Source organism: Pan troglodytes, chromosome 15, assembly GCF_028858775.2.
Source record: "Pan troglodytes isolate AG18354 chromosome 15, NHGRI_mPanTro3-v2.0_pri, whole genome shotgun sequence".
NCBI lineage: Eukaryota > Metazoa > Chordata > Mammalia > Primates > Hominidae > Pan > Pan troglodytes.
In genome coordinates, this window is record NC_072413.2 from 99,334,006 (window position 1) to 99,348,636 (window position 14,631).

Below are 14,631 nucleotides of genomic sequence, written 5' to 3' on the forward strand. Positions count from 1 at the left end.
AATAGGTATTGTCCACGTCCCTGGACACCAAAAACGCCTTTCTTTTGAAAGCTGAGGAAATAACCTAGCAGATCAGATAGCCAAACAGGCTACCCTTCCTTAGCTGTACAATTGGCCTGCTTTGCAGCTAGGTAAAACCTAGGACACATGGAGTTAAATGCTAGAATGGGCCAGACTTTATCTGCCCTTCTGTCTAGGTCCTAGGCTCTAAACCCAGCACATAATTAAAATCCCAAACTTCCAAGGTTTTCAACAAAAGTAAAGTTTACTAAAAGTTAACAGTGTAACATGTATCATTCTAACTTCTAACCTTGTGGCCTTAGGCAGTCTAGTCCACAGACATGAAGGAAGTTTGCTTTGGAAAAGAATGGTTATCATCTTTGACATTAAAAAAAGAAGAGTTTATGTAGAAAGAATCTTATATGGTAAATTCTTATCCTAAAATAAATTGACTGGTTGTTTAAAGAAAGGGATGTTTACAACAAGTCAGAAAGTTAAGGCATGTCAAAGATTGTCTGTGGAAGTCATGAAAAATGTTATTAAAGAGAATTTATGCAAGAAATGTTGCATAATTTAAAAGTAATTAGGCCTCCTCACTGTAAAACTTTTGAAGAAACAGTTTATGTGCAAGGTGTGTAAGGAAAGTAAAATATACTTTTGGTAAAAGGATTATAAGGAGGCATAAGAATGTGGATTTTTACCTACATTAAAAGGTTAAAATTGTTTTGAAGGTTTGAGCAAGTTTTGAAACGTTAATTGTAGAGGAAGTTCTGTGTGTAAACATATTGGCTAAAGTTAAAGGGGTATCATCCAGTTTTTCTGTAAACTGGACATTTAAATAAAAGCACAATGGGTTTTTCTTAAAGCACTAACTTGTTCTTTAACAAAAATTATAAAGGGTTAAAAAGAGTCTCTAAAAATCTTACCTTATGGTTAGACATTAAAATTGGGTAAATATGTCTACAAGATTTTATTAAAATCCAGTTTAACATTAATAGCACACTAATAGAAAGGTGAAGTTTAGCTGATCTGGTATAAAACCATCCAGGAAGCATTGTCGAATATAAAATGCTGTTTGGCTTTCTTTGGTCAAAAAACTAATAAGAAATAGGTGCTAAAGAGAATTCAGAAGGAAAATGGATATTGCCAGACCAGAAAGAAGTGTTATCCAAACCCCTCATGAGGGAAATCTTGTTCCAACTGCATTAAGGGACCCACTGGGGGCCCCAAGCCATGTGTGACGCAGTCCTCAGGGTTTATGGGTGCATAGGAATTTATAACCTGGCCAAACGGGTTGCAGACATTTGCTTAGTATATAAGAAAACCAATAAACAAACTATAAGATTACCCCTTGGGGTAGGAGTCCAGGCTTAAGGCCATTTCAAAGGATCCAGATTGATTATGCAGAGATGCCTCCAATTGGTCGTCTAAAGTATTTATTAGTAATAGTAGATCATCTTACTCATTGGGTAGAAGCTACTCCCTTTTCAAGTACAACTGCTAATAATGCAGTCAAGGCATTAGTTGAAAATATTATACCCAAGTTTGGATTAACAGAAAACATTGATTCAGATAATAGGACTCATTTCACTGCACATGCCATTAAGAAATTAGCCCAGGTACTAGATATAACATGGGAATATCATACTCCCTGGCACCCACCTTCATCAGGAAGAGTGGAAAGAATGAACCAAACTATTAGAAAGCCGCCTAGCTATAGTCTTAGAGACTCGAGTGCCATGGACTAGATGCCTTCCCATTGCCCTGTTGAGAATCCAAACTGCTCCTTGGAAAGATGTTGGCTTAGCCCGTTGTGAAGTGTCGTATAGGTTGCCCTGTTTGCACTCCACTGCTGACCTTCCCACTTTCAAAACAAAAGATCCATTTCTCAGAAGTTATGTACTTGGTTTATCTTCCACTTTCTCTTTCCTCAGAACTAAAGGTCTTTTAGCACATGTACCACCCCTAGAGTTTCCAATACACCAGCATCAGCCTGAGGACCACATCCTCATCAAAAGTTGGAGGGAAAGAAAACTCGAACCGGCTTGGGAAGGACCCTACCTAGTGCTTCTAAACACCGAGACGGCGGTTCGAACAGCAGAGAGAGGATGGACTCATCCCACCTGGGTCAAAAGAGCACCACCCCCTCCAGAATCATGGGCAGCTGTTTCAGGGCCAAACCCAACCAAGCTAAAGTGAAAACAGGCTTGATCCTCTTATATTGCATCTCTTTCTTTTCCCCTTCTATTGCTAGTCCTCTTGTTATTAATGTAACGAGGTCAAGTTCACCCCAAACCATTACTTTTGATGCTTGCCTTGTGATGACCTGTGGAGATTTTCCAAACCAGAGGCAACTCTCCACTTCAAAAAAGCTTCTTTATCCTTCCTAGCTCTCCTCAGACTGGAAATCTGTTAACTGGGATAAGTTAGTTTGGGAGGAGTTTGACGAAGATTCCAGTATGAACCGGGAATCTTGTCCTCCTAGAACACAGCTTCTCTGACGAAGTTGGTCCAATGCTCTATAAAATACTAAAGAAGAAGGATGGACCACCCCAACTAGCACTTGCAGTTTCCTAAAACCATATATTCATTTTACTAAAGGAGTTTACCCTCCCCTTTGTCAGCTGAGCCAATGTAATCCAGCACAGATGACCATCTCTGCTCCCCAGAGTTCTTCCCCTTTATTAGGCCATTTCTGTGGTGTAGGAGCAGAAGTCTCAGGGAAGGACCCCATAGGATCTTTTGAAATGCGCTTCATTGCCTTGTCACCTCCTGCACCCCCTTCTCCCTCTCCTAAGTTCTCCGCTAGCCAAACCTTCTCTTGTTATATACCCAATGATAAAACCAAAGTAGCTGTTGTAGAGGTTAAAGATTTAGAACAAACTATAGCAATTGAAACAGGGTATCAGGATGCAAATACTTGGCTGGAATGGATTAAATATTCTGTTTGCATGCTAAACAAAACCATCTGTTATGCTTGTGTGACAGGCAGGCCAGAGACCCAAATTGTCCCCTTTCCACTTGTGTGGTCCTCTCATGGACCAGGCATGAGCTGTATGGTAGCTCTCTTCCAGAACCCCACAGCCTGGGGCAATGAGTCATGCAAGACTGTTTCACTGCTGCTCCCTGAGGTCAAGAGCCCTGTGGGTCAGCCCCCGAGGGCCATCCGGCCTCCAGCCCCTGATGTTAACTTCACCTCATGCCTTTCACGGCGGGAGGAAAAGTTAGCATTCCTTGGAGACTTAACAGGGTACAGCAAAACCAGGCCTTTTCAAGAGCTTACCAATCAGTTTGCCCTTGTTCATCCTGGAGCAGGTGCATGGTGGTATTGCAGGGGACTACTGCTGGGTACTCTGCAAGTAATTAGAGCAGCACTTGTGCTGTAGTCCAAGTGGCCATCCCTTTCACCCTAGCATTCCGTCAATATGATTAAGAAAATCGTAAAAGAAGAAGTGTTCCACATGGGTCCTTTGACCACCAGGTTTATGTAAATGCTATTGGAATTCCTCAAGGAGTACCAGACAAATTTAAAGCTCAAGATCAAATAGCTGCAGGATTTGGCTCAATATTTTCGTGGGTGACAATAAAAATGTAGATTGGATAAATTACACCTATTATAATCAGCAGTGATTTGTTAAATACACCAGGGATGCTGTCAAAGGAATAGCTGAACAACTGGGGCCCACTAGCCAGATGGCCTGGGAAAACAGAATGGCCCTAGATACGATATTAGCTGAAAAAGGCGGTGTGTGTATTATGATTAAAACTCAGTGTTATACCTTTATCCCAACCAACACTGCCCCCACTGGGAGCATAACAAGGGCCTTACAAAGACTTACCGCTTTATCCAACTTGTTAGCTAAAAATTTTGAAGTCAATAACCCTTTCTCAGGATGGCTAGAAAAGTAGTTTGGTAAATGGAAAGAAATCATAGCCTCAATTCTTACTTCTCTTGCAGCTGTAATAGGTGTACTCATTCTTGTTAGGTGTTGTGTCATACCCTGCGTCCGTGGGCTGGTGCAAAGACTTATAAAAGCAGCACTTACTAAAACCTTCCTTAACTCTCCTCCACCTTATTCAGATCAGCTTTTTTCTTTTAGAGGATTCAGTCGAGCAGCAAAGCCAAGACATGTTAAAAAGATTTGAAGAGGAAGGACTATGAAAATTGGAAGGGGGGAAATTGTAGGATATAATAACTTCCTCTTCAGAGGTTTTAGCCTGTAAATTGTTAAGTACAATGAGTTCTGAGATCCTCTCCAAAGAACCAACGTATCAGTACGTTCAGCTCCCCTGTTCTTTGCTCTTCATTTTCAAGGTTAACTTCTTCGTTCTCCTCGTTTCCTTGCCCCTAGCCTCAGTAAACAATCCGCCAGTTCTAATCAGTAGTTCACATCTGTTCCCCTGGTCACCTGCTCCATTCTGAGGCACTCCTGGTCACCTGCTCCATCCTGAGGCACTCCTGGTCACCTGCTCCGTCCTGAGTCACCCCTGGTCACCTGCTCTGACCTTAGTCATCCTTGGTCACCTGCTCTGTTCTTAGTCATCCTGAGTCACCTGTTCTGTAACTGTCCTTCCTGCGAACCACTCACCCCACCACTCCGACTCTCTTTAAAATAGCCAATAGGAATTAGCTTAGACCGTGAGGTCCAGCCCTAGCCAATAGGGGAACAACACAGCAGTAGGCACTACCTGCATCAGGGATAAGAACCCCTTCCTCTCCCTTGTTCAGGTGTGCTCTCACCATTGCTCCATCTATGAGTCACACCCTTCTATAGAAGTAAAATTGCCTTGCTGAGAAAATTAAATTTATGTTCGAGTGCTATTTATTTTACAGCACTGAAAATTTATTTCTAACACTATTTTTTTTAAGAACAAGGATAAAATTAGCAACTTCCATAATATCACAATAGCAGATTTTATTTATGAGGGTTAATGACAGGTACCAAAATCAAATAAGCAAGCAGGTTTGCTGAGGAGAATTTCTCCTGGTTTTCCTTCCTCTGCAAATGTCTTTATTTCATCTTCATTCCTGAAGGAAATTTTCAGTGGATAAAGAATTCTGTGTTGACGGTTTTCTTTCAGCAGTTAACAAACGCCATCCCACTGCCACTGACTCATGGGCCTGTGAAAGAAATCTGCAGTTGTCAGAGTTATTGTTTCCATAAAGGACAAGAAAGGACAACCACTAACACACGAGAGGGAAAAGAATTTTCTCCATTCTTTCTGACCTGTAGGGCCCCTGTTTCCTGTCTTTCAGACTAGAAACAGAGGGCTTGCCTTGGGATTTTTCTGTGCATAGTCAATATGTAATTCCAGGTTTTCAGCTGCCTTTGAGGTCAAATTGGAAGATACTGGAGGGAAAAGAAGAAAGATGGGTGTCAAATGAGACTCGCTGCTGATACAATAATTCTTTCAGTTCCAGCTTCCTCCTCCAGTCAGCCTGTTACCATCCACTTCCAGGAATCCTGAGGGCTGCCTCCTGTCTCCTGTCCAGGGCTTCCGTTTCACTCACTTCTTGGAGCCCCAGAGGAATGTACTTACCTCATCTTGACCCCAGTCATGTTTTATTTTATTTATTTATTTTTTAATTAATTAATTTATTTATTTTGAGTTGGAGTCCTGCTCTGTCACCCACGCTGGAGTGCAGTGGCGTGATCTTGGCTCACTGCAACCTCCACCTCCTGGGTTTAAGCAATTCTCTGCCTCAGCCTCCCAAGTAGCTGGGATTACAGGTGTGCACCACCACGCCCAGCTAATTTTTGTAACTTTTAGTAAAGACAGGGTTTCACCATCTTGGCCAGGCTGGTCTTGAATTCCTGACCTTGTGATCCACTTGCTTTAGCCTCCCAAAGTGCTGGGATTACAGGCGTGAGCCACGGCACCCAGCCCCCAATTGTATTTCCATAGATTCTTCTCTGACACATTGTAAGTTCCATGAGGGCAGAGACCACATTTGGCTTATTATCATTCTTATTATTCATCTTCTGGCCTTAGTTCAGTGTTTTTTGCACAGGAGTTACCCCTTAAAAATTCACTGAATCAATCAATCAATAGCAAACCTTAAATTAGATGACATTTTAAAGCAACTTACACAATGCTTGCCCATAAAGATGTTCGATATCAATAACTGATAACATCTATTATTGCCTGCAGAGACTTGAAGCCTGCCAGGCCTAACTTGTTTAGTTTCTAACCAGTTAACACAGAGGCATTTGACACAGAGCGAAGAACTCCTGCAAGTCAATAATCTATGTAAACAAGTGAGACACCGCTCCAGAAATGTTATCCACAGCCCCAAGAAAATCAGCATTTATTGTGCCAAATCTTGTACATAAAAATACAAGAACTGTTTTGCATACACACACAAATACAAACAGTATCTAAATTGAAATTCTTGAAAGTGTACTTTTTCCATTTCTTATATTATTTCAGCCAACAGAAGGAAACTTACATCTTTCAGGGGGAACCCTTAGTACCGAATATTTTGAAAAGATGATGCCCATTCTTTTCTGCAAAAATTATATTGCAGAACCCCTCCCTGCCCCAAGGCAGGGCATGCACGTTGCACAGCTCCAGGAGGATTCCCATGATAATCTTCTGTGAATGGTGTGGAACCAGGCTCAGGCAGTCTGTGACCTGTCCAACAGCAATCACCTCTCCAGTCCAGCCTTCTTCACCTTTTGCCAAACTAATGAGTACCTCTCAGTGGTAGAAACTAAACTGGAACCATTGCCAGAGAGCCTGGGAAATGGAGCTTCCAGACTTCTAATCCCTGCAAGAAGACCTCAGAAGGTCAGGTAGAGGATGGAGCAGCAACGCACTATCTGCTATGTTTACTGAGACGGTCATATCGTCGGTCTCTTTTAACTGTTATTGCAGGAAATTACACTGATAGGTTCCCTAACCTCGAACCATCTTTTCATTCCTAGGAAAAATGTGATCTTCTAGTACATCACATTCTTGTATTTGCTCATGTTTTAGTTGGAATTTTTTTGTATCATTTGCACAAGTGGGGTGGCGTATATATTTTCTGCACTAGTTATGTCTGGATTTGGTGTCAGGGTAATACTAGCTTTATTGAATGAGTTGGAGATCATCTTTTTATATTCTGTGGAATAGCTTTTATAAGTATAATATTAATATGAATGTCATTATTCCTTAGAAATGCAGAATATGCCTGCACAGCAGTGTGGGCCTGTAGTCCTCTGATTACCCTTCCATTTTTTTCTATGGGTTATCCTTCTCTTTAGACTTTTCCCCTTCTTTAGATTTTTTCTCCTCTTCTGAATTTTAGTTAATCTATTCCCAATTATTTCTAAATAGTTTTTCATTTTCTTTCTTTCTTTTTTTTGTTTTTTTTGAGACGGAGTCTTGCTCTTTCACCCAGGCTGGAGTGCAGTGGCGCTATCTTGGCTCACTGCAAGCTCTGCCTCCCGGGTTCACGCCATTCTCCTGCCTCAGCCTCCCGAGTAGCTGGGACTACAGCCGCCCGCCACTGTGCCCAGCTAATTTTTTGTATTTTTAGTAGAGACGGGATTTCACCGTGTTAGCCAGGATGGTCTCGATCTCCTGACCTCGTGATCTGCCCGCCTCAACCTCCCAAAGTGTTCATTTTCTTTTTAACCCAAGTTATCTAGAATTTTTTCAAATTTGCAAGTAGATAGATTATTTTTTAATATTGCAGAGATATCATTTGTCAATCCCGACTGCGATCCTTGACTCCTTCCTGCTTTAGGGACCAGGCCCTCTGTTCAGCATGGCAGTGCGTCCTGCTCTCAGGCCTGGCTCCTGCTTCATTTAAGGTGGAACTCCTGCTCTTTTTCGTCAGATACTTAATTTCCCGGCCTCCCTTGAGATTGGTGTGGCTACGTGGCCTCATGTGGCCTCTTTCTTCCTGCTTTGGCTGTGAAAATACAACACCTGGAGTTACAATAAAACTTAGAAAGTAAGCACAGACTATGGGCTATGCCTGAGCTTAACTCCTGGCTGTACCAGTTATTAGCTGTATGACTTTGGACAAGTTACTGAATCGCTCTATGCCTCTATTTTCCCATCTGTAAATGAGGAAAAATTACACCTGCTCATGGACAGATGTGAGCATGTAATGTATAACAATACGTCAGGGGCTCAGAACAACAATTGGCACAAAGCAAGTCATACGAAGTATCATTATCTTTATAATAATAATAATAGTTATTAATACTATTATAATCATCATCGTCATCTTGGGACCATGAGGCCAAGACAATGAGAATACAGAGCAGAAGGAACGGGCTTGGATTCTCCATGAGGATGTTAGACAGAGCCTGGAAAATGTACCTCTAGACATTCAATGAACAATACATATGGTTACTTTAGCTCCTCTGTTAATTTTTATTGGATGTGTTCTAATCAGTATGCCTCATTACGTTTTTCACTAATTCAGAAATTGATGCCAGGCACTATTCTAGGCTTTGGGGCTATAGCCACGAACAACAACAACGAAAACCCTCCGCCTCTTAGCGCCGACATTCTTTGGGTACTAATTTCTAATTGTCTTCCGTTGAAGTCAGAGAAATTAGCCTAGTGAATTCTGCCTTGGGGACTTGGCTGAGATTTTGTTCCTAACAGGATTTTTGTAAATATTCCACAGGTGTTTGAAAAGAACACATACACACGCTCTTAGTATATGAGGAGTGAAGTCTAGGTTCAGGTTTTGTTTTTGTTTTTGTTTTTGTTTTTTGAGACGGAATCTCACTCTGTTACCAGGCTGGAGTGCAGTGGCGCCATCTCGGCTCACTGCAACCTCCCACTCCCGGGTTCAAGCAATTCTCCTGCCTCAGCCTCCCAGTAGCTGGGACTACAGGCATGCACCACCACGCCCAGCTAATTTTTGTATTTTTAGTAGAGATGGGGATTCACCATGATGGCCAGGATGGTCTCGATCTCTTGACCTTGTGATCCACCTGCGTCAGTCTCCCAAAGTGCTGGGATTACAGGCGTGAGCCACTGCGCCCGGCCCAGGTTCATTTTTTCACATATCGATGTCCAATTTTTCCAATACCATTGGTTAAACCGACTACTGACTATTTCCCCATTGAATTGCTGTTGCACCTTTGTCAATCCAAATGGCTGTATTTCTGGAGGAGAGGGGAGGAAAAAGAAAAGGCAAATAACGAAAATGAGCACGAGAAAAATACCAAGTGTTGACCAAAACGTATGGCCAAGATGTACCCAAGCAGGACTCTCCCTCCTGGCCGCTGCAAACTGTCATGGCCTTGGTTGCATCTGTCTGTTAAAGATTAACGAGCCCTTGGCCTTAGCATGTCATTCCCAGGTAGGCCCTCCAGTAGACACGCTCACAGACATGCAACAAAAAGTGTAAACTACAATATTCCCAGCAGCACTGTTTGTAATAGCCCCAAACTGGAAGCTAACTACGTGTTCCTCATCAGTAGAGTAGATAAACCGTAGTACATTCATGCATTGGATTACCATATAACAACCAGAATGAAGGATTGAAAACCACAGGCAAGACTGTGGCTAAATCTGACTAAATGACTAAATGTTGCAACAAAAGAAACAGGCGCTAAGAAGGCACATACTGTGTAGCTCCGTTTATGTAAAGTACAAGAACAGGCAAAACTGCTCTGTATCATTGGAGGGCAGGCTAGTGATTTACCGTGGTGGGGAGCAGGGGCTCTAAGAGGGGAGTGGGGCAATTTCAGAGGTTATGGGATATTCTGTCTCTTGATCTGGATGCCAGTTACACAGGTGTGTTCCGTCAATGAAAAGGCATCAAGCTGTACACTCCTATGCACTTCTCTGCCTATGTATTATATTTCAAAGAAACGTTTAGAAAAGAGAGAGAACAGGAAAGGTAGCACTTCTATGGAAGAAAATAGCTAAAGACCTTCACAGTAAGAATAAAATCAGCCCCATTTTTGCAAACAGGGGTGCAACACGCCTGCCTGCTCCATAAACAAGTGTCAAAGCCAAGCCTTCTGGCAGGCCCTCCCCACACAGTTATCGTTAAGTTTCAGGTTCTAGAGGGTTACAGAGGTTGCTGGCAATGAGGCACAGGGCAGGACGTGCCTCTCATGAACTTAAAATCTTGCTAAAAGAGAGGCCCCCCACCCCATTGCACCCTCCAAAGCTGAAAGCACAAGGTTCCAAGTAATTCAGGGTCCCCGTGGTAAGTCTCAGCTCAGAGTCGCGGGAATTCTGCTTGAAGACCCACGTCGTTTCCTGCCTAACGTCGCCATGAGATTGTCTGCACCAGGAGGACACAGCTCTTTTTAAAACCAGTCATCTTGGACCGCACCACTAAGGCAGTGTGTCGCTAAGGCAGGCTGTGGACACCAGAGTGGTTGTTAAGGAGCCAGGCTAAGAAGAGCGTAATATATATGTCTGTCTATAGTATTGACATTTCGTGCAATTTCCAGAGCAGCACAGGGCCCCTGCAAACTCCTACTGGGAGGAAGGAAATCGTCTTTTTTCTTTATGAGAGTGGAAAATTGTTCATTCTCTCCAGGAGAAGCCACAGGGATTAACATTCTCAAAGGCACGGAAATGGCCTGTAGATAGGAGTTTTGCCTGCCTCCTCTCTCAATCTCTCTCTCATTCTTTTTCTCTCTCTCCACTGCCCCCTTCTCTTTCTCTCTCCTTCCTCCCTAGTTCAGAATAGGGATGGTGAAAAACTAGGCCTGTATCCTTCAATATTATTAGCAGAGATCAGGGACAGAGAAAACTCCCACTCACCACCCTAGACCCACACGTATGCATCAGGAACATTCTAGCTTCAGAGGTGGAAAGCAGGCATTAAAGAGTGAGGTGAGACTAGGGCTATAAAGCTTTCAATCATCAAGAATTAGTTAACTGGGCTGGGTGTCATGGCTCGCACTTGTAATCCCAGCACTTTAGGAGGCCAAAGCGGGAGGATTGCTTGAGCCAGGAGTTTGAGACCAGCCTGGGCAATATAGCAAGATCCCATGTCTCAAAAATAAATAAATAAATAAATTTTTAAAAAAAGATTTAGTAAACTGTCAAAGCACCTAGATATCAACTTTCTTAATAAGCCATGCCATATAGCTGTCACTTTGGAATCAGGATGTTAAATAATAATACATAGTTGTTTTAATAAAGATTCTCATTTTTGCTATAAAGGAAAATATCTAGTATTGCCACTAGAAATACACCACAGAGTCAACTTAGAACCACTGTTCGAGATGAAGAACAATGCTTAGGCACTGTCTGCATCTCCTGGCATCTTGCCCTTTCTGTAGCGAAGTTTGATTGAATTGACAGAGGCTTAAATACCGAAAATGCCAAACAAAGCATATGAAATAGGGACAGTGTCCTGACCCCCAGCTACACTGTAAACAACGTGGGAGATGAAGGGGAGGAAGCTACGGAGTTCACTGTAGGGTGCCACCCCTGGGGCCTTCCACCTCACCCCCACCAGGACTCTGAGACAGGAGCTGCCCACCTCCACTCACAGACAGGGCAGCCCGAGCTGCGAAGGGTTTTGCCAGAGAGCAGAACTGAGTTAGTGACTGAGAGAGTCCACACTTTTGGCCTCTAATTCTGAAGCCAGTGTGCCTGCCTGTGATATCCCCACCTGGCTGTCCCCTTAGAAAATCAGCTGGTATCAAATAACTCTTCAGGTGATCCAGACGGTTCTGGATCCAACAGGATCCGCAGAGGCATGCCGAGAGGCCCAGAGCCTTGGCCACCCCCGTGGGAGCCGGCCTCCGGGAAGACCCGCTCCACCTTCTCCTTCTGCCCGACGGCTCCAGACCCTCCCAGGCATCCAGAGTCCAAGGGTAGCTCTTGTTGACTTCGTTCTAGTAAGAGATCAGTTTGCTGAAAATAAATGAATAAATAATAAATAAATAAATAAATAAAAGCTCATTATCCAAAAGTGAACATTTTCAAAAGCCTCACAAGTGGGTCTCACCTCCATGACTTCTTCAGCACTGCGCACCCTCTGCATGGCCGCTGGGCCACTCTGATCCCTCCCACGGCCGCAGATGGCGGCACCAAGGGAGTTCCCTCTTGAGGAGTCTCAGCCCAAGAGCGAGTGCAGAAACGGGAAAAGTGGCTTGACAGAGAGGAGGAGGGAACAGCCACCAGCAGGCACCAAGAGTCCTCTCCCAGAGCCCTGGGACCCTGGAGCCCAGGCCTGCTTCCTTTCCGTCCTCACCCTGTAGAGGACTCAAGGGGGCCTTCAAAGTCTTCTCGTTGCTCCGTTAAAGCTCAAGGAAATACAGTGGAAAGGGGACAGGTTTGGTTTGATGTCTGTGTCAGTCTTCCAGGGATGCCGTAATTCACAAAGCACCACAGACCGTGTGCCTTACACAGCCGAAGTGTACTCGCTCACAGTTCCGGAGGCTGCAAGATCCAGACTGCAGTGTCAGCAGGACTGCTTCTTTCTAAGACTGTGAGGGAGGATCTGTCCCTGGCCTCTCCCGGCTTCTCCTAACTCACTGGTCATCCTTGGCCTTCCTTGGCTTGTAGAAGCACCACGCTGACCTCTGCCTCCATCCTCAGGTGGCATCCACCCTGAGTGCGGGTCTGTCTCCAAATTTCCCCTTTTGATAAGGACCTGTCCTATTGGACGAGGGCCTACCCCATTCCAGCATGACTTCATCGTAACTAATTACCTCTGCAACTACATTACTTCTAAGTAAAGTGACATTCCAAGGTCCTGGGAGGTAGGACCATAACATAAATCTGGGGGGAGGAACACAGTTCAACCCATAATAATATGGACCGAAGTCCAGCCTGCAACTCAGCCACTTACAACTCAGCCACTTTCCTTCCTTGGAGACAAACTGCAACTGCATCTGCCCACACCATACTTCCTTCGGCTGTGAAATGGGAAGGCGGCGGCTGCTTGTCATGATTGTCATAAACAATCCAGGAGACACAGAAGCGCCTCTCAGGTGTACCACATGCCTGAGGCTTACCGTGTGCTCACAACGGTGTGGATGGCATTGTTCTCATTATCAGGCAGCTCTGCCAGTCTCTCCCAGCCTGAGAGAGGCCATCTCCCGGCCCCAGGTATAAACATCCTTTTTCCACACTTCCTGCCAGCGTCAGTGATCTTCAGAAAACCCTTAGGGGGCAAGCGGAGTGTTGAAGTGCTGAGAGTCGAAGAGCTCAATCCACTGCTCCAGTGCAACCCGGGGCCAGAGCCGGCTTTTCTCTTTGACACTTTCCTAGTGGCACTGGCTGGGCTCCACATGCTTGAAAGGAAGAAGTCATCTGCAAGGAGCTCTGGGCTGGGCTGCACACGCTGAAAATGCATTTATTTCATTTATTTTTACATCCAATCTTGTTCCAGAAAGGATTTGAGGGGCCATGTGGTGAATCAAATCCATTGCAACTTAATGGCTCTCCGCTTTGCACTTAGTGGGAGGGGGCCGAACAACTGGAAAATAGAAATAATCCCAAACTCCCATCTGATCCCAAAGGTGGCATCTTAGACCTGTTGCACATTGTTAAAGGCATTTTGTTTTTAAGCTACAAAGCTCAGCGTGTCAAGGTGATGAGGACGATGATCATGGCAATGATGGTGATGACGGAGGTGTTGGCTAACACGTGAAAGCTGATGGACCAGGTACTGTTCAAAGGAAGGAAAGGAAAGAAAATGAGGGGGACAAAGGGAAGAGGGAGGGGAGAAAATGGAACAAAGGTCTGGAGACCGTGTTAGAGACCCGCCGTGTGGCCAAAGCAGTGTGCTCCTTACCCTCTAACCAAATCAAATCCCAGGAGAAAGCTCACTCATTCTTTCAAAGTTGTGACTTATTTCAGAGAACAATCTGTGGTCATAGGTGGATCATGTTAGTCGTTCACCTCCAGAAAGCCAAATCTGGACCTGGTTCTCACCACGAGGCTCTGATGACCTCTCCATTTGGCCCCTGGGAAGCCTTTGCCATATTAAATGCTGTCACCTCTGCAGCGAGCAGGTAGGCAGGCGCTGCTCCAGGGCCATCCCCAAGGATGCCTTGGCCAGCTTAGGGTGTGAGATGGCACCTGGAAAACTGTACCAGTGAGGCCAGAGGGCATGCAGCTGCTTCCTCAGTGCCCGGCATCCATCACACCTGCAGTGCCCCTTCCACATCAGCCACGTGTGGCATCCTACACGGCCACAAGTGCCATGTCTGCAACTAGTCACACTTAAGCCCTCTGGTGACCCAGAAGAAAAAGGGAGAAAAGTGGATGCTAAGCTGCTATTTGGTAAAGAGTGAATACGACTGCACTCACCACATGGGGTTGGGGAGGGGCTCCGACAAGGTGCCTGAGTCACCCAATGGGCACTTGTCCATAGCCGCAAGGATGTCCTAGCAGGGTGATCACAGGGTGCTCTGTTGAGCAGGTTCCAGGATGACAACTCCTTTGGTTTGCTCACACATCGGTAGCCACTGCTCCTAGCAAGGCCCCCCAGCCCCCCTTCCCATCCAGCACACACTGCTGGCACCCCCACTCAGCCCCCGGCACTGCCCCTGAATTTCTCTCATAGCCAGCTAGCTCTCCATTGGCAACGCTGGTGCCTGTCCCTGCCAGCAGCCCCAAGTCAGCACCATGCCTGGCTGTTCATTATTAAATTGAAAAAAGGAGGAGGGTCCTGCCTTGATTCCCTTCCAA

General features: G+C 44.8%; 1 long non-coding RNA gene across 1 annotated transcript; it reads right to left on the bottom strand.

Moving 5' to 3' along the window:
* Positions 1-6,280: 6,280 nt before the first annotated feature.
* Positions 6,281-11,840, bottom strand: LOC129137011 (uncharacterized). Its single transcript, XR_010151039.1, has 3 exons — positions 11,600-11,840; positions 8,902-9,119; positions 6,281-7,903 (listed from the first exon to the last, which is right to left on the bottom strand). It is a non-coding gene; the product is annotated as an uncharacterized LOC129137011 (long non-coding RNA).
* Between the last annotated feature and the right edge of the window lie 2,791 nt (positions 11,841-14,631).